This window comes from Ctenocephalides felis, unplaced genomic scaffold (assembly GCF_003426905.1).
Source record: "Ctenocephalides felis isolate EL2017-DRISC unplaced genomic scaffold, ASM342690v1 CF-g0.4_SCAFFOLD_03571, whole genome shotgun sequence".
NCBI classification, from domain to species: Eukaryota; Metazoa; Arthropoda; class Insecta; order Siphonaptera; family Pulicidae; genus Ctenocephalides; species Ctenocephalides felis.
The window spans coordinates 45889413-45902741 of NW_020539725.1; positions in this window are offsets into that span (position 1 = coordinate 45889413).

Genomic DNA, 13329 nt, shown 5'->3' on the forward strand with positions numbered 1-13329 from the left:
TTGCGGCAGTATCGGTCCATTAGTTCAATATATAAATAATTAATTTTAATATTATTAATGCTGATGGCTTACATAATTACTATAAAAAATTAGATTAGGATGACGGTTTATTGGAACTTATTTTTCAACGAACGTGTCCTTTTATAAAAATTGTATTCACAATGAATTCGAGACCACTTCTACTTCTTGACGATTTAGGATTATATGATTGTATGCGTGTACATAATAATATGTGCTATATATTATATATGAATATATTATATATAAGTATAGATTGTAAGTATTATGATTTAATTATAAAAACAAATCCGATACAGTTTGAAAGTTTTTATCGGTTCAGATCAGTTTTTTTTTCGGTAAGAACTACTAGATCTGCAATTAGAGCTTTGGTCAAACTGTGAATATTTTTCGGTTATTGTGATTAATTGTTATCATTTTTGTTTAAACTTCTAAAGCGTAAACCAGCCCATTAGTTTAATATATACATCAGAATTAGTGCAATTTTAATTTATATATTATAATTAAGGATATATTTTAGAATATGTAATATGTGTTAATATAATAATAATGTGTAATTTACAGTACTCCGAATTGTAATATGTGTTATATAATAATAATGTGTAATTTATAGTGTTAGAATAAACTGAGTTATTTATTATATATGATATATATATTCTCCTATAAGTGTTGGTTGTGGTATACTATATGAATATATATATATATATAAGTGTTGGTTGTAAGAGTTATAATTAAAATTTAAAAAAAGAAATTCGCTGCAGTTTGAAAGTTTTTATCAGTTTAGATCAGTTTTTTAAGTAAGACCTAAATTTAACCCTTTGATCAAACGGTGATCATTTTTTGAATATTGTGTTTAATTAATTTAATTATCATTAATTTTATTTAAATTTTGAAATCTGTGTTGTAGAAATATTAGAATTTTTACGACACAGTAAAAATAATAGCTAAATTACTCTATATGTTCTAGAATTATTACTATTTGGTAACTACGTATTTAAATTTTGAAAATTAATTGATTTTGACGAGCCATCTTATGGAAAAAATGTATTAAAGTGTCTTGGAAAGTTTTAAGTTTAATCAGAATTAGAAATTGGTACAATGATGATTATTATGTGATATAAATTTTTACAATTGATCGATTTTGAATGGCCGTTCTTTGAAAAAAAATGTACTAAAGCGCCTTGAAAAGTTTTATAAAAAGTTCACTTCCTGAATAATCAGGATTGGAAATTCGTACAACAATGATTAGTTTTATACTAAAAACGAATAAAAATAAAAACCTAAACACTGCACATAATTTGCTAAAGCATTTCTCTCACAATCAGGTCAAACAATTTTTGTTCACGAGACATTTATTAATATGAATTTGCTTAATCTATAGCACGAAATATATATTTAATTCTGAGATAATTTCAATAAGTACAAACATAATTCATCTTCTATTAATTCGAAAGCGCGATACTAATATCTCAACCTTTTTTTCAGTGGCATAGCTAAGCCTATTGTTGGTCGCTCATGACACGTCTAAGCCGCAAGCTTACCGGCACCTGCTTTCGGCTTAACTCAAGTTCCTTTTGTGCGAATGCAAGGGGTCGTATATTTATTGCCAAGGGGATGAAGGGAACAAATATGCAATAATGTGCACTATATTCATACGATGCATTATTGACTGGGTGAGTTATAGAATAATAATTTGATAATAATCGCTGTGTGTCGGTACTAATAGATATTTGGATGTAAGATGGATCGAAATAGATTCTCGTAGGTAAATGATTTTTGAAATTAATACGACACAAAAATTATATTTAATATTGTATTAAATTTTTCATTTTGTTATGTCGTTCCGGCAAGAAAAAATATAAAAAACATCGCTACATACAGAAAATGATTTAATAAGTAAATTTTATACGTTATTATTCAACTAATTTTTATTAAATGTTATTATTGTAATAAACATACATATATGTGCACAAAATGGGTTTTGAATAATTTTTGTCTTTCTTTTTGAACGGAACTGGAAAAACATGAAAACCGGTTTTAGAACCGGTTTTTAAATTTAGCGTTCCGGCAAAAAATATTAGCACAAAACCACTGGTTTTATCAAAGTCGTTTTTAATTTAGTAACAAATTGAGGTGTATGAACTTCTTATAGAAAAAATAATATTTATAAATTAAATCTTACATTCATTCGCATTTCTTATACGCTAACATCTACATCATAGGTTCCTATTCATGTATTTTTATAGCCTTACGTGTGCCTATACATTGCATTCTATACTACACGCCTTACATCTGTACCATACGCTATATTTCATTATATACTCTCAAATCCCTACATTGTATACCGAATACACCTAACCTATATCTACTATATATCCTATTGCCTATAATTTCCCTTACACGCTACATTAACCCTACCGAGATTCGAACCCGGGTCCGCCGCGTGGCACGCGACGACCTTATCCACTACACCACCGTAACGCTACAATCAACCGTCTTTTTTCGCGTGTCGTCGCGCCACTTTAGTATTAATTACCTAATTAATTAGAAAATGACCCGCGGAAACAACAGTGCGTCCCATATTATATTATTAGTGGGGGTATCCGATAGGGTAGTGGTTAAGGTGCGCGACTTCCACGCGGAGGTCCCGGGTTCAATTCCCGGTATAGACAATAGGTAGGCAGAGATAATACATAGAGCGTAAGGTAAACCTATATAATATAGGTGAATATATAAATTAGACAGTAGTATTTATAAGAAGTAAAAGGTCTGTAGGTATATAATAAGTTAATGACGGTATAGGTATCTCACGGTATGATAGATAATAGATATCTATCGATGATATACAATAATATAATATAGTATGAAATAGTTCGTGAAAACTCGGGGCAATTGTGTCATTATTTTTGATTGTGGTCCTAGAAATGTTATTACGGTTACGGTTGCAAAGTTTAAATGAACAGCAGTAACTAAAATTAATCACAATACCCAAAATATTATCACAATTTCTCCAAAGCTCCAGGCTGCACTTAAAAGCTCATAATTTACTAACAACGTGAGATATTTTTTCAGGACAGTAACGATCAATACTATCACCCTGGCTTGACATTGAGTTCTGGGATACCCTGTATATTGAGAAAATTAAGATTTGCTAGTTCATGTTCATTACCACTACTCCACGTCGAGTTTGATGTTATGAATGATTCTTCTAGAATAATGCTGTTTTCTACATAAAAATATTCTAGATAAATTTTCTATTGCATAATCTTAGTATCTCATTTTAATTTTCAATGAAATCGTATCCTTATAGAATAATTCTTTTCCTCTAACGATCCTATATATATGTCTCAACATATACGTTTATTTATTTTAGAAATGTTTTCTATACATTTTCCCGATTTATATATTTGCCATTCAAACGATTTTCTAAGCATTTATATTTATGTTTTCGCATTACGTATACATGCAGATATTTATATGTTTTCCCTCTTGTACAGTATTATATTTTATCTTGAAATCGAATTAGAGTCTCGTTTACCAGAATGTCGTATATCAATTGGTTTATAACGTAACTACAGCATTATATCATCCCTTGTGTATAAAATATACATACATACACACATACAATACATATATATATATATATATATATATATATGTGTGTATGTGAATTCATAAATCTGTTGCTGCCATTTCTGTTCAACATTTAATTTGTCAACCGAGTTGGCTGCCAGGAAGGGCGTTTCTGCTTCCCATCTTAGTTGTATTTTTGCAGGAAAATTCTATGTGTAGCAATTTTCTATTTTAGTACACTTTAATTTATGAAATCTTAAGATTTTTTATTTAAATTCGGATATTCTCATAATTTTCCTTATTGTTACCATTATGATATTAATTTTGTAGTGAAAATCTTTGATGATTTGCTTGAAAATTGTCAAATGTTTAACAAAAACATAAATTGAAATAAAAAATTATTAGCTGTTAAATATATGTAGATGAAAAGCAATATTATAGGCAAATTTGGTTGATATATATAATTATTTCAGGTAAAATATTTAAAATGTCATGATTTATTGTATTTTCATATAGCAGAATACATAATGATATAATAAAAATACAAGAGATGCTATATGTTTCATTTGAATTTACAATAATTGAAATCGTCTGAAATTTTTATATTTAGATGCATTTTTAACTTCCCTTAGGGTAAGTTATTGTAATCATCCAAAAATCGAAATTGAAAATTTTTACTTTTCTTGCGTTTTGAAGGTTTTGAACGTTTTGGCATAGTCTAGAAAAAATGGATGTGTGTGTGTATGTATGTATGAATAAAATTTTTCGGTCACATTTTCGGGCGTACCGATCAACCGATTTAAATGGTTCAAATAACATTCGATTCCTATTGATAGGGAGATGTGCTGATTAGGTTTTGGCAAAGGGAGGTCTAGCAGTTACGGAGATAAAGAACAAAAAGTGCAGAAAATAGAAATCGAGTTTTTGAGAGAACGGAGTATCCGATTTGAATGATCTTAAAAACATTCAATAAGTAATGATTGGGAGAAGTTATTAGTTTTTGGCAAAGGCAGGGCCAGCCATTTCGAAGATACGGAGCTAAATTTGTAAAAAATGGCAGTTTTTGGAAGGAGAGAACTAAGCGTCCGATTTGAATGATTCAAAGAAATTTCTGCTTGTCTTAACAAAATAATTGATTTTGGAAAAAAATAGTAAAAAGTAAAATTTTTAGCGTAGTTAATAGAGAATCATAAAATCCAGTGATTACAATATTTAGGTAAAACTTTCTTTTATATTTCATGATACGGCTTTTCCTACTTCTTTAGGTCCAATTTTATTCGAAATGTTAATAATGTATCAATACTATATCCCACAAATAACCAATATTTATCCACGATTCGTTCCTACAGAAAAGCTAGTACTTTTTATTTATTTAGACTTGAATGTCTCAGTAAGTTCTGGTAAATTTAGCTGAATATTCTATTATTCTTTTAGACCAGGATCTAAACTAGATCTGAATTCTGTGGTTGATTTTACGAGAGCCGATAAGTTTGCGTTTTATGGAGCCCGTGCCGAGCAATGTTTTCTAGAGTTCACTTAGTGGAATTGTCTTGGACTATAAAACTCTTTATCCCGGGCAGTTTGTTTGTTTCTGCCACATGAGGCGGAGTCGGTTACTGAATGACTGAATCTACTGCAATTCTATCTAAAATAGTGGAATTGTATATAGTGCGATTGCCATTTGATACGAGATGGGAAACGAATCACTTTTAGCAACGAGTATATAATAAATCAAGTTATTCACTCTATGAGAACGAAACGAAACGTATAAAATGAATTTTGAAATAATTATTAACTTCACAAGCATTAACACACATATAAAATTGTGCTAAATTTTGATATATCAATAGTTGCCACTCTGATGAGTAATCTACCAATTCTACTCCAGTCATTTAAGCTTAAATTAGGTAAGAATCTCGGAATTCGAGATACCCAGTTGTAAGTCTGTCAATACTTGTATATTGACATTCAAAAGTTGTCTCAAAACCTACATATGGTATGTACACCCTACCATTAGTAGGTTTTGAGACAACTTTTGAATGTCAATATACAAGTATTCACAGACTTACAGCTGGGTATCTCGAATTCCGAGGTGAACTTACTATAATGGCTGGACTATTCTGTTAATTTCTTTAAAAATGCAATGTTAATGCATCTTGAATATTGTCTACTGGAAACTTCTTTCTCAATAGACATTTTTTTAATTTTCTACTAACTGGTGTCTCAAGAAGTTGAAAAGCTATAGATTGTGCGAGCCTCCAGTTTTAGGAAATCTTGAACACTAGTTAGCTTTATTATTCTGTAATGGGCCGATTCTGCCGCACAACATACCAATGTTATGGTAAGGCCATGTTACGCTCCAACTTCCATACATTATGCTACTGAATCATACTAAATACTGTCGTGTATTTGCTGTGCATTCAGGCGTTTACATTTAAACTGCAACGTCATTCGTTGTTATGAAGCTGGATCAGAACGATCCTGTTATCTTAGATCATTATTTTGACATTTGTGCGGTTTGTAGGTTAGGTTTTCTATCTGACAACCTGAGAAAAACACCTAACTGCACAGCAACCATATGGATTTCGTCAATATTTAGAACGAATTAGTGAGGAAAGTTCTTCATAACATAGCCTTGCCATAATATTGGTCTGTTATGCGGCCGAATCGGTCCATAAATCTATATCAAGATCTTTGAGTAAGGTCTTATTGAGGACAAACCAAGGATCATCGTTGATCCTCCTCAAAATTTAGATGCGTAAATACAATATAAGTATACTTTAATTTTTATATTCACAGACTAATTAATAATTTGTATAAACAGAAAATGCTTAAATGTAAAAATTTCAAAAGAAAACCCGCATAAATGCGACATATATTATCTATAACAAAATAACTTTCCCCGCAGCATAAAAATATTATGTCAACAAAAAGCATAAATCAAATCTGTTCACTAAGCGTTCATCTTGACTCAATGATATGTCCGCAATAACTATATATTAACATTTAGAAAGCCCGCAAGTCTTCATGAGTTGCCAAAACATTAAATCCTTACTAATTCAATAAACTTGATGTAGTCTACGTATACGACTACATATACAGAGAGTTCTAGCACTGGTCCGAACTGGGGATGAAAAAGATTCTACTTGTATTGGCGAAATGAAGGACTGATTACATTTTTTGGAAGGCAGGTTCAGCGGTTTCGGAGATTCAATGAAAAAGGAAGAAAGAAAGCCATTTGGCTTTCAAAAATAATCACCCATCAAACATTTTATAAAAATTGTAAAAATAAGAACAAATTTTGTTTACATGTCTATAGGTTCCGCACCAAAATTTACAATGTTTAATTGTTAGACTTACGTGCTTCGATTTCTGGTCTCTAAACCACCATGAAGCGCGATTCCTTTAAAAAAAAAAATCAAAATTTTCAAAAAAAAAAAAAAATTAAAATTATACGTAAAGTTCCAGCATTTTGCCTTAAGGAACGATGCCATGCACCACCAGTAAATATTTAAATAATTTTAAATATCTATCTATAGTACTATTTTCATTCGGTCTTCGAAAACATCCCTGTCCCCCGATGGGGTTGTGTTTGTAACATGAGGCAGTTTATCGACCAGAAACGCACCGAACTGCCGTTGCAAGTACCCGCCGCGTATATTAGACCAGAACTATGTTTTAAATGCGAGTTATGCGCTTACATATTTCGGCATTTGCTACTATTATTGAATTAAAAACAGGGACGCATTACGAAATTATTATTTTGAATTACAACCAACTGGCCATACACCATACACCATACAATCTGAGATACTTTCATGAATGTATAAAGAAGCAAATTATATTTAGAGGATCTAGGATTCTTTATTATCAGCAAATACAAGTTTTTGGCAAAAATCCTTAACCAATTCAAAAACTATTCGAAAGACATATGGTGCTGTTTCTTCATAATTAATTATTAAAAATTAAATTCAAATTTTTGTTTTGGGATAAATTGCTATAACAACTATTTGGCTATGGTGGTAGCCTTAAAATATTCTAAATATCTTGAATTTTGAAAATATTTTTTTTTAGAGAAATACAGTCCAAATAGCCAATGATCAAAGTTTTATACAAATGACGAGAATACTCGCCAATATACAAAATTCTGCCACTTTTTCAGGACGACAATATCCGGCAATCACAGTAAACTAGGTAATAAAACCTAACATAGCGATAGAAGTTCTTGGTCTTAAGGAACATGGTAAAATATTATAGGCCTAAGAAAAGTGGTTTATTATAAAAATTCAACTACTTGGAATAATGATGAGCCGCCAGCTTAGGACATTTAATGTGTTTAATGGATCTTTTTGAAAAAAAAAAAACGAAATCTTCATTACAGTAAACAATTATGAAGGTTGCTAAATTTGATTCCTTGTAGATTAGGTTGATTTTTTACACATATTGGTAAGTTCATGCAACTTGACATGAGACAAAATGCATCCAGTAATTCTATATTAGGCTGAGTAAAAAAGAAATCCATTATTTTTGCAATAATTCGGTTTAATTAAATATATCTAGTGTTGCCTAAAAAGTCGTACTAAAAAAACTTAGAAGGTTTTGTAATTGATTGACTCAGTTTTTTTTTGTAAGCGTCAAATATAGTAAAGTTCAATATTTAAACGGATCAATTTTTATCCTTATAGCAAAAATATTAAGCCGAACAAGAGTAAAAAAATCTAATAATAATCAACTAAAACCCTATATAGTCGAAATCTGTTTAACAACCTATGTGTACAAGTCTAGCCTAAAGACGACATTCAGTTTGTCAAGATTTGCTTCAATATTAATCACTATAAGTTCTTTAGAAGTGTAAGTTTTAGAATTTAAGTACATTTTCAATATTGGAAAATCTCTAAATATTTTGTGTAAGACCTGGCGGCTTGCTGGTCTATATAGCAGTGTCACTCCTGCGGATTATTACATTTTTTAACGGGTTTGTAAAATCTGTAGGAAATGTATGAGAGTTGGGTGCTTAATTATGTACGATGTGTTTGTTCGCTTTTGTGAACTATTAGTTTAGTAATTTTGCTATTAACTCCAGTAATCTTCAAACTCAAAATAGTATGCGAACTTGCAGAAAAATATTAAAAGAATAGGTGAATGAGTTCTTAACCAATTTTGTTCCTCTATCCAACGAGTACTTCCCAAAATCAATTCCGTTACTTTCATATAACACTAAATATTATTAATTCATATAAGTTAAATTTGTGTAAGACACGCGTGTGTTGTATATAGTTAAATTATACGTCCCAATGCCTTGTCAAGTGTGATAATCGCTATTTGCATAATTGATAATTGCATTATGAACCCTCCGACGTACATTACATTACAACGGGAAGTTTGGTATTTGTTTAACTTAACACTTACATGACATGACCGCAAAATCTGCAAGTTTAAACAGATAATCTGATTAGTGCATAAAGTTAATGGAAAGTGATCGTTTGTTTACCGAATGTACTTTGCTTTGCATATTCAATAATATGAAACAATGATGTTTGGAAACTATGGTATGAGAAAATGGTTTAGGAAATATTAGAGAGAAAATTATTTTAATAACAATAAATTTGAATTTAAAATTTAATTTATATGCTTGAAATGTAAAACGATAGAGCGGGGCTTAAAGATCCGCGGGTTGCCCCAAAATGCAACCACTATCAATACCTCAAAAACAAGTAAAGTTAGGGATTTTTTAACAACAAATTTGAAAGTAGAGGGAAAAATATCTGCAATCAACCTTCTCATTAGATCAAAAAACGTCGCTATCAGGACATAAACGACCATGTTTGAAAATCTATAACACAAGCATTTGCATTCGTTATAAGTTTTTTGGGTTGTGAGCACTGTCATTTAGTTTACGAGACCTATATATAATTTTTAAGAATACATTATTTGTTTTATATAAAATGTATGTTATTTTCAAATTAAATTCAATAAACAATTTTATATAATAGTTTGCATGTGAATGGGGTAAAAAGAACCATGTGAACCTTTAACCTGGCGAACACAACAAAAAAAATTATAAAATGACATTGGTTAAATATTATAGCAATTATTTCGTAATAAACCTTTAAAGTTAAAAATGAGACACTATACCAGTAGGGTCGATCTCGATAGTTAACTCATTTTACCCCGGGTATGGGGTAAAAAGGACCAGAAAACAAATTTTTGAAACTTTGAAAATAGCAAACAAAAACTTAGTTCCATAAAATCTAAGAGTTTCAATTATTTTTTTTTTATAACTATGAATAAAAATTAAATCTTATTTTTAATATTTCTTCTAAGATTTGTGAAGTTATACTACAACTATACTTACAACTTTTCAAATTTAATATAATCCTGATTCAAATTTTACAGTATGTAAGCCATCCCCTATATATCAATGTCATATCACATAAGCATTGCAATTTGCTCTGTGTGCATTGTTGATTCGTTAATTCGATTATTTTAAAACATACACCCCCTTGAAGCGATCATGTATTCAAAATCTGTCCTGTACTGTTTTATAGACATCATTTATAATAATTATATTTAAGAAATGTCATGGGAAAAAACAGGGAATTTAAAATCAGAGTTATGACTAAAAGCTTGGCCCCACTTGAACCAGATGTTTCATTGGAGGGAGGTAACATTTAAAAATGGTTTAAACATAAACTAACTGGACTTTTATTTAATATTTTTTTCAATAATTTGGGATAAAAGTTTAGAAGTTAATATAAGTTTGATAATTATTAATATATGCATAAATAATATTATAGTCTAAAATTTAAGGTTAATTCATATTAGCATCATGCTCAGAATTTTTGTTTTGTTTTTGTCTCTCTAGAAACTTAATTTGTATATAAAGTTGTATGATAAGCGGTTAGGTCATGTAAATTGTTACATAATATAAATTACAACGTTTTCTTTATAAATTCCAGGGTGAAAAATCTTCAACATTTATTTATGCATACTTGAAGCTACTACTAGATAGAATATTATCGTCGCGCAATTTTACCGTATAATAGAATTATTTTCAGCCAATAAATTCATTCGAATGCGACGTGCTATAACAACCGTGTTATGTAAATTCGGCGCTATTATCATTTTGTCGCGTGCGCCCCCTTAAGTCATGACATAACATGGGCCATTTGTGAGAGGCTCCCAAATCCCTGAATAATGTGACTGAAAATTCTCAGATATCATGGAAATTTAATTAATAATTAATTGTGCAAGATGTGGTATGGTTTGGTACACTGCTAGAAATAAGCTTAGAAATAATCATAATTACATATTATTGTTGATGTTTCATCTGAATACCAATGGCGTGAAATTATCACGTATTTTTTAGCATTTTGACTACCTTGCTTGAAGATTTTGCCGTATGCATATATAACAAATTTTTGGACAAATATATTGGATTTGTTTCACATCGAAAAAATACTATTTATTAACAAGGTGTAAATGGCATTAAGCCTTAAGGCAAGTTACATGAATTTGAACATTGGTCTCATCATGGACAATCGACTTAACGAATCATTTATCAATATAATTTTTAATGAGTAATTTATTTTTTATTCGAATTATGCTAGAAACTTTTGAAGATTATTCAATTTTAAACAATTTTCCCAAACATTTTAAATATTTTCAACAAGTATTTAAAAATTTATACATTACTGAACGTAAACCATATACGTAAACTAATACATATTTACACGGTGTTCTAAAAGCGCAGCTAATTATTTTAAATTATAACGAATTTTTATAATTCAACCATTTGTGGTAGGATATAATATTTTATTATGTTTGTTGAAACTATGATTTTTATCTAATAATAACTTAACATTTAATTACTAAAAAATCAATTGACGAATTTTACCAAAAGCAAAGCAGCACATATCTTAACTGACACCTTTCGAATAGTTTCTGAATTTTAAAAACTGGTTCAGGATTTTTTGTTACAATATGGACAAAAAAATTGTACGAATCTGCTAATTATAAAGAAATGGCTGTGTAGATCGTCGTGAAAAACTACCAATGCAAATTCTAACCAAATGGCCTTTACATTTTTGAAATATGCAGCCGTTTATAAGAAAATGTCGAAAAAAGGTCAAATTTTGGGGTCACTTATACACACATACATTTTCGAATTTTGGTATCAAGCGATTCAGAATACAAAAAACGTCAAGAAAGAAAATGTATAATTAGAAATTATCGTGTAAAACTAACGAAACCGAGCTCTAACTAAATGGCTTTTACATTTTTGAAATAGATGCAGCCGTTTATAATAAAAACGTCGAAGAAAGGTCAAATTTAGGGTCACTTATACACACATACTTTTTAGAATTTTGGTTTCGGAATACTAGAAACGTCAAACAAGAAAACGTATAATTAGGAAATCAAAATTTCTATAAAAATCTAGAAAGTTCTCATTTGCAAGTTAAATATATTTTAACTCAATATTTAATTTGAAATTTTTATTTATCACATTTTGTTTTCATTGATTTTTTTAGAGCATTTGTTTCGACGTCGAACAATATAATCTTAAATTTATATGTATACATCAAATATATATGTATAATTTTGAAACTGTATGTATACACACGCATATATAAACTAGTTGGTATTGGTATTTTGCCTTGAGGCAAGTTACACAAACTTCCCGATATGTGTAAATAATCGACATAATCAAAAAAAAATAAAAATAATTTATGAGTGATTAAAAGTATTCCGAGTGGATTTATCACACATACTTGAAAACGAACAAACACGTTAATTCGGAGTATTTTATAAAAGCAAATTTTTACAAATCAACAATTTTTATAATTGAAACAGTTTTCGGAGGACTTTAATGATTTAGCATGTTTATCAAGACCAAGTACTCTGTCCTTATACTAAGTAAATCGTCTAATTTTAGTTTTAACAAACATAAAAAAGTACTCATTTTCTCAAACTTTGATGAATTTTTACAATTAAAGTAAGTAATTTCAGTAAGTTTTATAAGACTATGATATATATCGCCAAAAAAAGTTTCTTAAAAATCGGGTTAATTTTTTTTTCAACAGTTAATTACAAGAAAACGGCTCGGTAGATTTTCACCTAAAACTAATCAGTATCATTCTCAACTAATATCTTTCAAACAGTTTTTGATTTTTAAAAATCGATTCGGTAGTTTAAGCTTAAATGTGGACGAAAAGTTTAACACTTTTTTTCAAATTACAAAGAAACGGCTCGGTAGGTCGTCTCACAAAACTGACAAATTATGGTTCTCATTGAGATACATCAAATGGCTTTTAAACTTATGAAATCGGTTTAGGCGTTTTTGATAAAATGTCGATCAAAGGTTTTATTTTGACAAATGCCAAAAACACGATACCAATTTTTGCAAACTGTGACATACATACATTTTCCAAATTTGGTCTCATTCGATTCAGCGAGTTGGATTTTTTTACGAAAACAAACTTTTCCTTCGGGAAGTTAATAATAAATAATAAAGGCAGTCTGTTGAACTCCAACTCGATTCAAAGAAGAATAGCGCTTCCCATTGCCATTTTACACCGCAGTGTAAATATATTTTATCTATATTTTTAAGTGAAAATGGACATTGCTACTGCACGATGTCAGGTTGTCCAGAGCGGGAATTTTAGACTATTCCACTATGAAACACCCACATATAGGTGTGTGTTTGTAAGTATTCGCCCGGTTTCCATTTTGCTCGGC